The sequence below is a fragment of the Ochotona curzoniae genome, unplaced genomic scaffold (genome assembly GCF_017591425.1).
Source record: "Ochotona curzoniae isolate NIBS_2020 unplaced genomic scaffold, NIBS_Ocur_1.0 scaffold_3208, whole genome shotgun sequence".
In the NCBI taxonomy this organism is placed as follows: domain Eukaryota; kingdom Metazoa; phylum Chordata; class Mammalia; order Lagomorpha; family Ochotonidae; genus Ochotona; species Ochotona curzoniae.
In genome coordinates this window covers 39,044,329-39,060,325 of record NW_024467106.1, presented here as the reverse complement: position 1 = coordinate 39,060,325, position 15,997 = coordinate 39,044,329, and positions in this window count along the sequence as shown.

The window sequence follows — 15,997 nt, the reverse complement described above, 5'->3', positions numbered from 1 at the left end:
AACCAGGAGCCTGGAGCTCTTCTGGGTCTCCCACACAGATGCAGGGTCCCAAGACTTTGGGCTGTCCTCAATTGCTTTCCCAGGCCACAAGCAGGGAGCTGGATGGGAACTGAGGCCGCCGGGATTAGAACTGGTGCCGTTATGGGATCCTGGTGCGTTTATGGTGAGGATTTTAACCACTGCGCCACTGCGCCGGGCATGAAAAAAATATTGTATGACAAGAACTGTCAGCCCTGTAGGCCAGAACAGTTAGTGTCTCTTAATCCCACATAATTCTGGAACTGGGAGTGGGAAAAAGGCTGAGCAGGCAATGGTGCATTCACAGCATGGGGGTGGAGTGTGGCGATTTGAGAGTGGAATGGAAGCCAGGGCTAGAATATTGCTGGAGGGAGTGGCACAAGTGACAGCACGCAAAGAATCAGGCATTGAACGGGACCAGTGAAGTCGACTGTTTGACCTACAGACAACACAGCTTAAGAAGCAGCCCCAAAGGAGTGCGATATTTTGGTGCAAAGCTCAAGACAGATGAAATTATCCCACTTGTGATGTGGCTGTAACTGAAAATTTGGTTATTCAACATCCCCAGGTTGCTGTGCCCTATCGAGTAAAGTTACCGAAACAGCTACCGATTTAAAACTGCATGATAATTAATTAAATGGCCATTGCCTTGGAGCTTTAGTGTTTAAATCTGAAATCTAATGTTGGGCTGTGTACAACTCTGTTTTACTCATAATTAGTATAGTGTGCTGTACATTTCCTGTATGGCAAGGTGGTTACCGGGAAGACTTTCAGTTCTGCGGGGAGGATGAATTTTCTGTTACGTGTGTAGGATTCTTTAATGTAGGTCAGTGTCTGAGCTTCCTTTCATTGCAAATCCACAGTCTTGAACTGATTATGCAACCCACGGAGGACTTGCTAAATATAATGTTTCAAAGTTCAACTTCAAATATCCTTCCCCATTGTCCTTTACTTTGAAAATGGCTGAACAATTTTTTAAAACTTTCTATGAAAATTAAGAAATGTATGACTTCAAAAGAGTATAAAAATCAGCCTAACAGTATAAAGTTTTAAACATTTTTTCAAATACCTTAATATATATGATCATAATAGATGCTTTGCAACCTGAAATATAGAATTTTCTACGATGAACTCTGTAATTACTATTTACAATTAGATTGTGATGAAGTGTGTGGGTGTCATGAAATTCTGTTTCAGAATTTATGGAAACTGTTTGCATCATTAAAGAGCAAGTTAGTAAATTCCATCCTATTTTCTAACCTATTTAAGAAGATCATGATTGTGCCTGTATTTCTTTACTAACGATGCTGGAAGAAGACAACCAACCTTAAATCTTTTATTGCTGAAGAGTACCGCTAATACTGGTGTATAACATATGGTTCATAATTAGTGAATATGCTGAGGTTTTTCAAGAAGTGCGTTAGATATGGCATAGGTACAATCTGCTTCATTAAATGGCATTACAGACTATGTTTTGCTGCTTTTGCACAAGTAACTATTTCCTCCTCTTTGGGAGCAGGATTACTTTACAGCTTGTTAATGAGAATGCCTTTTTTATTGGAACCTTTTCTGAAGTTTTATTGAAACTGTCGGTGACCTATTTCTAATGATTTTCAAGCTCTAAAATTTTCTCTGCCTTATTTAAGTAGCTTTAACTTATGTTTGATTAGTGGCTTTGCAAGTAAATTCGCCATCTAATTTTAGGAAGGAAATCTTTTCTTACAGGAGACACAAATTCAAAAATAACCTTGCACATCACAGGATGCCTATGAATTATGGAAATCGTTCCTATTCCTCCTGCATTTATTAGGTGAAGAGATGGTGAAAATCAGGGGTGCCCCCTCTTAGTTGCATTTCGTTGTTAGCTGCATTTCTGCAGGATGTTTTTTCTTTAATGTTTGCCTTAACATGGAGCATTCAGATAGATAAGTTTACTGATGATCTGAGAAATGACTGCAACACAATGGTAGATGTTCTGATTTCAAAAATCCTATGCACGACCCGGCGGCATGGTCTAGTGGCTGAGGTCCCCGCCTTGAACGTGCTGGGATCCCATCAGGGCACCGGTTCTAATCCCCACGGCCCGCTTCCCATCCCCATGGCCCGCTTCCCATCCAGCTCCCTGCTTGTGGTCTGGGAAAGCCGGCGAGGATGGCTTTGGGACCCTGCACCCACGTGGGAGACCTGGAAGAGCTCCTGGCTTCTGGCTTTGGATTGGTGCAGTACCAGCTGCTGGGGTCACTTGGGGAGTGACTCATTGGATGGAAGAAAAATAAATAAATCTTTTTTTTAAGATTTATTTTTATTATTTTTATTGGAAAGGCGGATATACAGAGAGGAGAGACAGAGAGGAAGATCTTCCGTCCAATGATTCACTCCCCAAGTGAGCGCAAGGGGCCGATGCTATGCCGATCCGAAGCCAGGAGCCTCTTCCGGGTCTCCCACGAGGGTGCAGGGTCCCAAAGCTTTGGGCCGTCCTCGACTGCTTTCCCGGGCCACAGGCAGGGAGCTGGAAGGGAAGCGGGGCTGCCAGGATTAGAACTGGTGCCCATATGGCATCCCGGGCGTGCAAGGCGAGGACCTTAACCACTGCGCCACCGCGCCGGGCCCAAAAATAAATAAATCTTTTAAAAAATCCTATGCAAACAGAAATGAGATACTGGTATTGGTTGTTTATGGGATGAGTGGGAGATTTCCAAGCATCCAGGTGCTTCAGAGTCAAATAAGTTCATAATTCTTTTTTTTTTTTTTTTACTTTTGGAGCAGTTTTGACTTAAACTTCAAGAAACAACTATGGTAATTAAATTTAGTCTGGAGTGGCGAGTGTGGAATTCACCTACCACACAAGATGGGAGAAGTATATCCAACTCTCCACAAACTTACAGATATTAGTCCATATTATTATTTTCCTGTTAGAGAAAAAAACACGTATTTTAACTTAAGATATATACACACACTTAACAATGGAAAAACACAGAAATATGGTGACTTAAAAAGCAAGTATCTGTTGTATGTTGTCTTCTGATCTCAACCCTCCATTCATGGCTCTCTGTGTGTCTATGGTGTCAGCTCCCTGAAAATTTTTCCTATTCACTTGTCTATTTACAGCTCTCGTTGTGTTCAGTTTTACTTATATGATCTGTGTTACTCAACATGTCTGCTATAGTTTCTTTCATGTTAGTATATTTAACTCTACTTTATTCAGCTTAAGAATTAACATGCAAGGGTGACTGTACTATAATTTATTATTTAACTATTACTATATGTACGCTCTTAATAATTTGTATGATCTGTTTATCCTCCCATTCCTGCAGCTCACAAAATCCATAACTGAAACACTAATTCTTATGCTGTTGGCATTAGCAGTTGCAGTACTGGGAGATTATTGTGTTACAGGAGAGTTGAATCCATGTAAAGTGGGATTGATTTTCATGTTAGAGAGTTTCAAGGGCGCTAATCTATTCTCTCAGTGAGAACATAGTGAAAAGATACAATTATGAACCAGGGAACGGTCCCCTCATCAGTTACTGAATCTACTGATTCCTTGGTTGTGAACTTCTAAAGTTCCAAATTGTATGGAATAAACTTATTTTGTTTATATAAGCCAGCTGCTTTAAGGTATTTTATTATCAAAACCCAGGTGGAAGGTCAGGCACAGTAGCCTAGCAGCTGATCTCCTCACCTTGCATGTGCCAGGATCCCTTATGGGTGCTGGTTCTAATCCCGGCAGCCCCTCTTCCCATCCAGCTCCCTGCTTGTGGCCTGGGAAAGCAGTCGAGGACGGCCCAAAGCCTTGGGACCCTGCATCTGTGTGGGAGACTAGGAAGTAGCTCCTGGTTACTGACTTTATATTGGCTCACTTCCAGCCATTGTAGCTGCTTGGAAAGTGAATCAACAGATGGAAGATCTTCCTCTGTCTCTCCTCCTCTCTGTATACCTGACTTTCCAATTAAAAAAAAAAAAACTTAAAGAAAATGTAGGCTTAAAAAAAAAAAAGAAAGAAAGCCAGGTGGAGTAAATCAGTAAGTTTCATACATTACAAACCATAATATCCCAAATTATCTCTGTTTATCCGCCCAACTTCCTCCTTTTCCTATTTCTCCACTTTAATTCCTCTCCCCCTGTCTTTCTAGCTGTATGCTTCCCACTCTGCTTATGAGCTTCTTTAATTTCTTGAAAATGTTTTTATTTGGTTACTTTTGGACCATGATAAAATAGTTTTGAGATGCCCTCAATTTAATTAAAAGGAACAGAAAAAGAAGGGGTGGTTGGAGACAAACAATTTAATCATTTCACCAGGGTAAACACAAACAATCAAAATGGTATTAGACCTTTCTGAATATGTGTTGAAATCTTGACTTAAGTTCCATTGTGACCAACTACCAGGACCACATTAAATTCTCTGTGTTACTCAACCAATCCAGAAATAATAATTACTTCTCTTTATACATTTCCTATCTTCAAGGTGTCCTCAGTTTATTTTATCCTACCCCTCTAATCCATGGGTTAACTGCAAACAGTGTTTTCCTGTATGGCATTAATGAAAATAATTTCTACCCTAGATCTGGTAAATCTGGTAAATATATTTTAACCTAACTCTAATGCTGGTAGTGAGAAAATTGTCTTAGGACTGGTCTTTTTTTTCTGTCTAGCACTTGTGATGAGCCAAGGAATCCTGATTTTTCAGAGTTCTATCTATTGCAGTCTTTCCTTAATCGCTTCTGTTTGCTTAATCGTTTTTCTGTCCACTTAAAGAATTCCTACTCATTCTTTATGTCAGTTGTTAAGAGTGATTCTTTAGAAAAGATATTCATAATGACAAGATACCATTCATCACTAGGCAATACAAGTTCAAGATCAGACAAGGAGAAACCACAAGTAACCTACAATGATGAGACAAAAAGTTAGAGAGGGACAGCAGAACATAAGCCAAAAGAGAAGACCCCAGGTCATTTTTTCTTCTCTATCCTGACTTTACAATCTTCCTCTAGAATCCCTATTGATTAAATCCAGTGGAAGAAGGAGGTGAAGGCAGCTTCATTCATAATCCTTGTGAAAGTCTTGGTGTTCAAAGCAGGATTGTGAAGAGTAGAGAAAGGATTTGAAGGATGAATAAAAAATACCCCAAATCGGTTGATGCACCTTGAATTTTTAAAGAAGATATTTAAGGTGAATATTATTCCCATATTTCTAAGCTGCAAATCAATATTTACAAGATGGTCTGTTGACGCTTTTCTTTTCCAACTACTTTGTGAACCCTGTTTAATTTTGTATGAGAAAGTCTCCCATGGATATATGTTCTAGGAAATGTTCTAAAATGTTTTAAGGTGGTTTTATAAAATGCTTGAATTGATATAATTTTCTCCATTACCTATTTTTTCAGGACATGGAACTATTTTGAACATTTACGGATTTAAAAAAAATTTTAGCACAGAGATAGACCATTGAGAATTTTTGAGCTGTGGTTTTTCCATTATGTCTTGCATTCAAAAATTAATTTTTCTGTTTTATGCATTTTCACATATTCAATATTAGTTTGTAAATGCAATTCTATCATTACAAGGAATGTTCCCAATCTCTACTTTTATTGGTGTGTTCAATCTTTTATTGACTATGTTACAGTTTTCCATAAATAGTAAATGAGGATGAATAAAATATTAATTTATTTGACAATATCCAGAAGCATACATGTTCATAAAGGACATACAAAACAATATATACAATTACGAAGACCTGTGACAATTAAGGAAATTTACTTAAATAAGCAGAATGTTATACATTTCAATATAGAGAAATGGATGTCATGTCAATAAAATATATTGATTAGCTTGCTATTATTAAGTTAATCAAGCAGCTGCATAAAATCAGAACATCAACACCTACTGCATTAGCAATTCAAAAAACTCAACAATAGAAAAAAAACCAGTTAAGAAGGACCTCGCTAGGCAGTCCTCAAAAGAATAAATACAAATGACCAAGAAACACATGCAAAAATACTCAACATTACCAGGCATCAGAGACACACAAATTGCAATCACAATAAAAAAAGCATCGCAACCCCTGTAAGAACAGCTATTATCCAAAAGACAGAGTGTAAGGGGCAGAATGAGCCTGTGGAAGGACAACACTTACCATACTATTGTGAGAATGTACATTAGTGCATCCTCTGTGGAAAACAATGTGGATCTTTCTAGAAATAGCAAGATAAAAAACCTAGAAATAGAACTCCTGTGTGATACAGCAATTCCCCTACTAGGTTTATACTCAAAGTGCATGAACACATTGTAATACAGAGGTACGAGCACTACCGTAGCAGCACTGTTCATGATAGCCAAAATATGGAATCATGATGTCCATTATCAGATAAGTGGAAAAGAAAGTGTGGAGTACTATTAAGTTATGATAAAGAACAAAATCTTACTAAATGCACCAAAATGTATGTAACTGGAGGACATCATGTTGAATAAATTAAGTCGCATATAGAGATGCAAATGCTGCATATTCTCTTTTGTATGTGGGAGCTACAATTAAAAAGAAAAAGAAAAGCAGAGAACAAAATGACTGCATGTGTAAGTATTTCTACATGTACAATTTCGTCGGTTTGTATGATATCATTTTCAAATAAATGGTTAAAATAATTTATTACTTATATGGTTTTAGTGATTGTTGATTATTTTTAAGTTTACTGTATATTATTGAAATTGATATATTTTCATTAATGATTATTTATTGGCTTTGGCCTATATTTCTGCTAAACCACGGTCTTTTTATTTGTTGAACTCTCATCTAGTGGAAAATCACAATTACATAAATTGAAGGTGGATTATCTGAGAAATTAAAAAGCAAAAAAAGAAAGCAAGGGCAAGAGAAAAGAGGAAAAATAAAAGGAGGGAGAAATTGTCACTTTCTTAGAATTACATCTATGAAGTATATGAAATCTGCTCTCTTTATATTGATATCACATTAAAAATAATATTGCAAGAATCTTTTTATCAGAATGTAAGAAAGTGAAATCTGGGGAAACATGCAAAGTGACTCTTGTGTGAGATGCCAGGTTTTTTGTGAGTTTCTGTTCACATCAGCTTCAGAGAGGATTCTGAGACTAGCTACTTAGCACAGCTCTGCCAAGCTCGAAAGCTTGCTCAGGATGGTACACTCAATCTTTGAAACTTCAATCTTATCTATTTAGAATATTTCTAGCTCCCTCCTTTGTCAATAGTTATATTTGCTATTCATCACTTAAAATTTAGATCAAGGTTAGCCATTATTTCTTTGACAGATCATTTCCCAATCTCTGATCTAAGTCCTCAGTGTTCCCCAAAATTCTTAAGATGGTAATATCATCATTTCACAACCACCACCATCATTGTCACTATCATTAATATGATCATCAGCTGGCCTAATATTCACTTATATTACGGTGTGTGCAAAGAATATTGCTAAATAATGTAACTGGTTTATCTCATGTCAATGTTACAGTAAATAGGTAAAATAAGTATTCCTAATTCTGAGATGAACATTGTATATACTTTTATCTTCCCCTCCTGACTATTCATGGAGTGCTTAGGCTATATTTTATCTTTTAATTCCATATCTCCAAAATTAAGAATTATAATTGGCACATGCAAGTATGCAACAAATATTTGAAACAATCTTGGTGTAGCATAGATTAATCTAGCTTTTAGGGATATCTGTCATAATTTTTAAAAACCTCATTTTGTTGATTTTCATGCCAATTCAGATACATTTAAAAATAATGATTTAGGGCCTGCAGCATGGCTTAGCGGCTAAGTCCTCGCCTTGAATGCGCCGGGATCCCATATGGGCACTGGTTCTAATCCCGGCAGCCCTCTTCCCATCCAGCTCCCTGCCTGTGGCCTGGGAAAGCAGTCGAGGACAACCCAAAGCTTTGGGACCCTGCACCCACATGGGAGACCCAAAAGAAGCCCCTGGCTCCTGATTTGGATCGGCTCAGCTCTGGCCTTACAGCCACTTGGAGAGTGAATCATTGAACAGAAGATCTTTCTCTCTGTCTCTCCTCCTCTCTGTATATCTGACTTTCCAATAAATACATAAATCTTAAAAAAAATAATGATTTGTTTCATTAAATCTAAATTTTGTCAAATAAAAATATTTTTTAAGTCTCAGTTCTCTGTTCTGAGTGTGCATTTAATTTAAATTAGATAAAGAACTGTAAGCATGGGTTTTTGTTATTGAAGAAAATGGGATAAGAGAGTTTTTGGCAAAATAGTCACAGTTTTTCAACTTGTAAATTAAATTCCTATGTAGATTCGCTGTCTTGCCCCCATTAACTTCTTGCCCTTTTTGGCTTTCTCAGTTCCCCGGGGAACCAGATTTCCTATAGCTCAGTATAACAGGCTATTGATCACCCTTCTGTTTTGTCATCCTCACCTCTCAGTGAAAATTGGCCTGTGTCAAGTAGAGGAGAAAGATAATTAATTTACACTCACATTGAAGTTAGATGTATGCTGCAAATCACATGACTTTGGAACAATAATACTCTATCATTTTTCAGGTTTGTAAATTTCTCAACTAGCTTATTTCAGAATATTGGAAAACAGATTGGAACATTTCAAAGTGATTTGCTTTTTCTGGGAAAAAATCATTTCAGTAAGAGTGAGTAGAGAGAGATTGCATGCATTGGTTAACTCCACCCTAGATGGTTGCAGGTGGCAGAGGTCAGAAGATAGAAATCAATCCTTGTGTTTCATATGGGTGTCAGTTACCCAACTACTTGGGCCAATACCTACCACCTTCCCGGCTACACAGTAACAGGAAACTGGAAGTAGAAGCAGAGATGGGACTCAAACTCAGGCCCTCTGATATAGAATACAGGATCAACTGACTCTTGAACTGCTAGATCAAATGCCTGCCCCTTAAAAACATTTAAATGAATTTGCATGTATTAGGAAGAATTCAAATTACTCTAAAACAAAATCTGGCAGCAACCATCATAAAGCTTTTAAATAATCTTGGTCATATTGCTTTTCAAATTTGAAATGAAACAATTCTAAATATTGGAAAGTTTAAAAGTAGGAAGGGTACTTTTTATATTTTATATTCCAGCAAAGCATTCTTATTTCCCTGTCAACATGTATGCCCGAATAAATACTTTTTTTCAGGTATATCCTTGAGAACATAAACACTGTAGAGTCAAAGTCATTTTTAAATGAAATGTGAGACGTGAAAATATTTATACTATGCTTAGAAACATGTGCTTAAGTTGTAATTTCCTGCTGAATAATGTATTTGAAGTATGGAATCTGCAACATTCCTGCGTGACACAGGTCTTCAAGGCATGTGCGAGGTCGTTGCACTTTTCAGGATACATTGAAATGCTTGTCACTTAATGCAGTACAGAGGAAGTACAAAACAATTAAGAATAATATTCATTTTTAATAGTATTGCAGAAGAAATTCAGTTAACAGTTATAATTTTTGGTGAGTTTTGTTCTTAATTCTATCATGGCAATAAAAAGGGTTTTAAGGGTATTTGATGTGCTTTTTTTTCCCAGAACTAGGAAACTATCCTCTAAACAGTATGTTCATAAACAGATTCCTAAGGGTTAAAATGCTCCGCAGGAATAATGTGGGTTTTTGAGAGAATTTGGGCTTATTATTGAAATCAGTAATTTAAGCATCAGGAATAGCTTATTGTTTGGTCTTGCTTCTAAGTTATATCTATCTCAGTCAATTCTTGGTTTAAAAAGCTTTCAATCCCTCAACTAACACGAATAGTATGGAGCATAGTACTGGTCTACCTTTTTAAAGCGCGAGAAATGAAAATGATGAGTGAATGTATCTAAGATGAGTGGTTTATTAATTTAGAGTCAACGAACCGTCCCTAACAATTCTAGAACTTTTCCATTGCTGATACTAATAGATTATTGAAAAAAAAAATGCTCAAACACATTTTAAACATGAAGAGACTTGTGTTAAAGTCTGAATTAATTCAGGTGACCTCCAGGAATCCAATCGGTTTCAGTCATATTCTAGCTTGGGATGGTTAAAAAAAACTGCAGAGAATGGGACCTTTTAATCACGAATGTTCATATTTACAGTTACGTAAATGAATACAACTAGTCAAGCACACTGACAGTTGTGGAAATAAAGACAACTTGGTCCCTGATCTTATGGATCATTATTAAGATACACAATCTGGATAAATCTTCCTTGAAGTGGGAAATCCAGAAACACGTTTTGGTTTTGGCTATATAATGTGAGGACATCGGGAAAACTGTTCACCCATACACCATTGCTGACCTTATTGCCACAGCGGACAGGAGGTGAGAGCTGCGTCCAACGTTTTGCGATCGGTTGGACTTGAATAGCTTGCCGTTACTAGGATGCTCAAGAAATATTGAGGGCTATCAAGGGGCCGTTGGGTTTGGATGTGATCTATTCATTTTTGAACCATTTTCTGCTTTTTCTTTTTTTCTCTCCGGGGGTCACAATAACCTCACACTGACAGGATAGCATACTGAATCCTGTCATCATCCCAAAATGTGGAGTTCAGATTTTTAAAAAAACTTTAAATCCAGCTAAAAGGGGTTTACTTTCACAATTTCTAGAAGAAGAAGTCATCAGATAACCTAAAACCATACAATGCATTCAGTAATTCTTTTGATTTTGGTGGTTGCCATGATCTTCAGATAAGCACATTAAATGTATAAAATATCTTTAATTGCTAGGTCAGTGCATTGCGAAGGAAAGGAATTTGGTCACATCGCTAGTACTTAGCTCGGTTTCTGTTTCCTAGAAAAGCTCAGCAAATGTGGAATGACGTGGTGAGGGAACAAGCCTGAGTTTATTGGAGGGTCCTCTAAATTTCATATTGAAATAGGATTAGCTTTTTTCCCGCCCGAGGAAGGGGTAATAAACACGCTCACCGAGGGAAGTTCTCTCTGCCACATCAGTTGGAACCAGCATGCTTTCTTGTCCCCTCGGTGCTGATGAGCTGCATGCGTGAGTGCTCTAGTGATACACGAGCTGTTTGTTCATAAATCCTGCCTTACCTTCCACAGTCGAGTATTCATTTTTGATGAATTCAACTATTTGTCATTAACGTAAGTCTTTGCTCACTCCAAGTGTTCTTTCTTCTTGCGTATTATTTGTTGTATAGAAAAATTAAATGTACCCTATCACTCTCAGAGAGTAACACAAATCAGGGTCAGAGCTGTGGCTCAACAGGCAGCTCAAGTCACTGTATAAAATTAACTACAGATGGTAATTAGAGAAGAACTTGGGTCTCTCTGCACCTCATTTTCCACATTTATAAATGGTGGTAACTGGTTGGGATGTGGGTTTTATGTGGTTTACTCGGGCTCATGCACGTGAAGTGTCTGCTGGGCAAGTTGTCCCAGGATGAGTAGCTCAGTACATGTTATTTTCCTTGCTTTCCAGTCACTCTGATTCCTGGTGCACAAGCTTACCAGTATGTCAACCCGCATCTGCTACCGAACTTTGTTTCATTATATTTGTACTTATAAACAGTTCTTTGTGTATTGGACTGAATTGCATTTCTCCCAAATTGATACATTTAAGTAACAATCTTTGCTTTTTAAAGATTTATTTATTTCTTATTGAAAAGTCAGAAATACAGAGAAGAGGAAAGAGAGGAAGATCTGCTGTCCCATGGTTTACTCCACAGGCAGCTGCAATTAGCTGGAGCTGAGCCAATCCGAAGCCGGGAGCCAGGAGCTTCTGCCGGGTCTCCCTCGTGGGTGCAGGGTCCCAGGGCTTTGGGTCGTCCTCGACTGCTTTCCCGGGCCACAGGCAGGGAGCTGGATGACAAGCGAGGCTGCCGGGATTAGAACCAGCTCCCATATGGGGTCCCAGGCATACAAGGTGAGGACCTTAACCACTATGCTATCGCGACGGGCCCTGAAGTCCCAATCTTAAGAACGTGACTGTGGGTGATCACCACAGGCCCCGCCCTGCTGCCTAGAGGGCGTGGCTTAAGCCTTAACCTCCCCACGGACTGAGGCACCATTTGCAGAAGGTCAAGGGAAGTATACCTTACCTTTGACGTCACCGGATGATGTAGGGAGATTGACGCGTCATACAGCCAATTACAGTGTGTTTGGTGGGCGTGGCATCTGGCGGAAGCCTCCCTCCCTCCTGCCCGCCCCTTCCTTACCCTTTAAAACCTGTAACCAGATCATAATAAAGCGGACATTCCTCACCGGCTTGTCTCTGCCTCACCTGGGGCCTGCTGGCAGGTTTAAACCCGGAGAACCGGTGCCTGAACAGGAACCCCAGAACTTCAAGACAGGAGACCTCGGGACTTCAGAACGGGTACTTAGAGGCTGCAGAACTTCAAGACTTCAAAACCTCAGGACTTCAGTTCATCAGAACTTCAGGACTTCCAGACTTCAGGACCTCAGGTAAAATTGCGTGAGGCCCCAGCCTCGGCTTGTGCGCTGAGATCTCGCCCTAACCAGTGTGCTCTGAGATTTTTCGCCCCAGTTTGTGGATTCAGTCTTCGCCCAGAGGCGGGCAGCCCCAGTCTGGGCTCTTGAGATTTTCACCTTTGGTTTGGTTTCTGTGTTAGAGGGTGTTTGCCTGTTTGTGGAGCTCCTAGCGCGGGTACTGGTTGCCTGTATGTGGCCGTGGGCGTAGGAATTGCACAGTGTGAGTCAGAAGTGCAGAGTCAAGCTGCCTGTGTTGAATTTGAAGGGGAGGGAGGTGAGACCCCTCCCGTTGGAAGCCTGGCTGAGTGCTTTGCTCTGGTAGCCATTCTCGGGATGCTGATTCTGTTAGTCCCGCCTTCTATTGCTGACAGCTGGCTGCTCTTGATTCATCCAGACTTCCATTACCTGACTCTCAGTTTTTTGTTGCCTGGTGGCTCGCTTTTTGAATAGCTTAATAAAATGATAAAGAAGCAAAACTCAAGGAAAAAAAGAACGGTTTTACAGAACTTGTTCCCAGGGCTTGAGAATTCTACCTTGGAAGGTCTTTTGTTGTGATAAACTTTTAGCAAACTGACTTCATCTGCATCTATTTTGGGAACTTTAGAATTGAAAGAAGATATTAATCTCCTGTAACTCTTAAGGTTTCATTTGAGGTATTTCCAAAAATACAAAGTTTTATCGTAAATAATTTGGCATAGAATTAAACTTTAACACACTATTGAATTATTTCAAGGTATAAGTTAAAATAATGTTAATGTTAAAATAATGTTAAATAAGTTGAAATAATTCATCGTATACAAAGCATTTTTATATGTTAAAGCAATTTTTGTATTTTTGGCTGGTTATCAAATTTCTCACTGCTTTAAATTGGTAAAGTTTTTGCATTTGTTTGCATTTGTTTCAATGGCATTTGAGTGTTTCAATGGCATTTGAGTGATGTGAAACCATCAATGACTGAGTCCAATCTATAATGTGTTATGCCAATCTATAATGTGTTATGCCAACTTCAACAACAAAAAATCTTGTTTCAGGTACTTTTAGCCATCTTTAAAAAGGCATCCAGGAATTCAAAGGTTTCCAATTCTAGGGCTTCCCTTGGTATTCTTATGAGGCCTCAAGAATGCCAACGGATTTATCTCCCGTTTTGTGGGGATAGTATATCAGGCTGATTGGATTATATTAAGATTTTTTTTGCCAAATGGAGTAAAGTTCTGTCTTGTCAAAATGTTGTATTCATCCATGGAGTTGTGCAGGTTTAATTTTAGTTTGCGTGCTTTTAATGATTTAGCTGTACAGTTGTACCTGGTTGTTCACTACGTATTCTTAGGATAGCTATATTACTGGGAAGACTGAAATTTGCATTCTTGCACTGATGGAGGGATTTCATAGTGGTGAGTTTTTTCTCTCAGGAATTTGGTTCAAGACTGTTGAATTGATGGCTTTTTATGTATTGGTTTCTGGTGAACACTACTATTACTAAGCTTGGTTGAGAATAATGTTTTTAAGTCTCCAAAAGTGTGTGTGTGTGCCTTAATGTTTGTCTTTTGTACAAGTTGTCTAGCATTGCTATCATGTGTTACTGTCTGTCTCTTGGTCAGAAAATGTTCTGGCTTTTGTGAATTAAGTTTAAAGCAGGTAAATTTATTCATTTGTTTGTCTCATCAGCAATCAGTATCCTCAGCTGCAAATGCAGGGCACATAATTTTCTTATCAACAGCAAGAGTTGCTTGCCTTGTGACTGTGGCAGCACCTGGATTCTACAGCCACTCCCAGAGCTTTCCCATAGTATTGTAAAAGTATCTAAATGATTTTAAACCATTGCTAAAAAGTCATTTACTTTGTCCACCAATAAGATTACTAGTTAACACAGATTTCTTTGATTTATGTAATTTAAATGACTAATTGGCTGTTTTCAAAATATGTTACATCATTGATACATTTATACTTAGGTTTATTGTTAACCTGTACTCATGTCTCATTTATAGCAGGCAATAGGTCTTTGGGATAAATGTTTTTTAAAGCTATTATTTGACAATTTTCACTTTATACTGTCGCTATTAAGAGTAAGCAATCTGGTAGCTCAGGTCTAAGGCCCCTGCTTAATATCCTCAAGGCGAGGGCATAGTTAGAAGACACCAAGATTTCAAGCACACACTTGAAAAGCAGAGGAGGGAATATACTACCCCTTGTGAACATTTTAACTTGGCTTATTCACTCTAACTTTTCTTCAGATTTCACATTCTGGCGAGCCGCCAGCTGTACGTCACTGGAGGTCCCTTGCAGGCTCAACGCAGATGCCTTTGTTCAATGGAGGGACCCAGCCACCCAAAAGTGGAGAGGTCCTGACACCTTGCTAATTGGGAAGAGGGTTTGCTTGTATCTTCCCAGAAACTGAGCTGCAGCCTGTGTGGGTGCATGTTGTAATGTCAAGCCCTGGACCCCATCCACTGGAGGATGCCCCTCTAGCAAGACAACCTCGCGACCTCATCCTGAAAGAGCCATCACCATGGAGGACACAATGCAGGAGGAGGACAGACCCCTCCTAACACCGGGTGACATAGGGGATTTTAAGAGATTGGCAGATCTAGTAGAACAGCTGTCCCTGACGTCATGTTGTATTCAAATCCCTAACAGATTAGGGCCACAGAGAAATCTTCCACCTCAAAATGTTTAAGAAAGATCTTAAAAGTCTTCAGCTAGATTGTAACTCTTATGAGAAACAGGTGGTTTATAAGTGAAAGATTCTTAATTGATTTGGACATTAGAAGCTGTAGAGACTTACAGTGGGACCTTTGAACATCCTATTACCTCCTAAAGGTGGTCACATGGTCTTTTATAGACCAGGAAGGGATCCCTTAGCAGAGTAGTAGGACAAGAGGAGGTTTGTAATCCTAGTCCCAGCTAGACCCTTGGAGGCCTCCCAAGAGCTTTTACTGCAAAAGCAGCAGACTTCTTCACCAAGGGCTGTCAAGAAGGACACCCAGGACCATGTCCCAACTGCCAAAGAGATCAATTGAGGTTTGACTGCCCTTGAAGGCCAGGAACTTTGGGGTCAGCCACCCCTCACTGAGTCTCCCCCTCAGGACTGAAGCAGCCTAGAATTCTCCGCAGACTCTGGTGCCACACCAGCCCAGCACCCAGTAGTCCTGGGTGGTCTTCATGATGCAAAATGGCCTTATCATCTTAACGCTCAAAAGTCAGCAAGAGAAGCCTTCAAGTGCCAATCTATACATCAGACACCGTATGACTTCTACCTTCTATCTAGAAATCAACCCCTGGAGAGTGCCCTGCAGCCCTGCTGCTGCTCTTGGCCTTTCAGTGCTCCCTTTTCAGCAAAAAGAAGCCAGAGTGGTTGCTGTCCTATGTCTCTGGCAGCAGCTAGGGTTCATTCTCCTGGGGGCATAGGAGGCGCCAAATGGGTGATAGGCAGTTAGGGTCTCTGGTCCCTGGTGAAGTTACCTTTTCATTTCCATGGTAGATTGGACTTAATATCAAGAACATTCTACATTGCTGTGATAGGCATTCTGCCTGCAGTGTGATGCTATA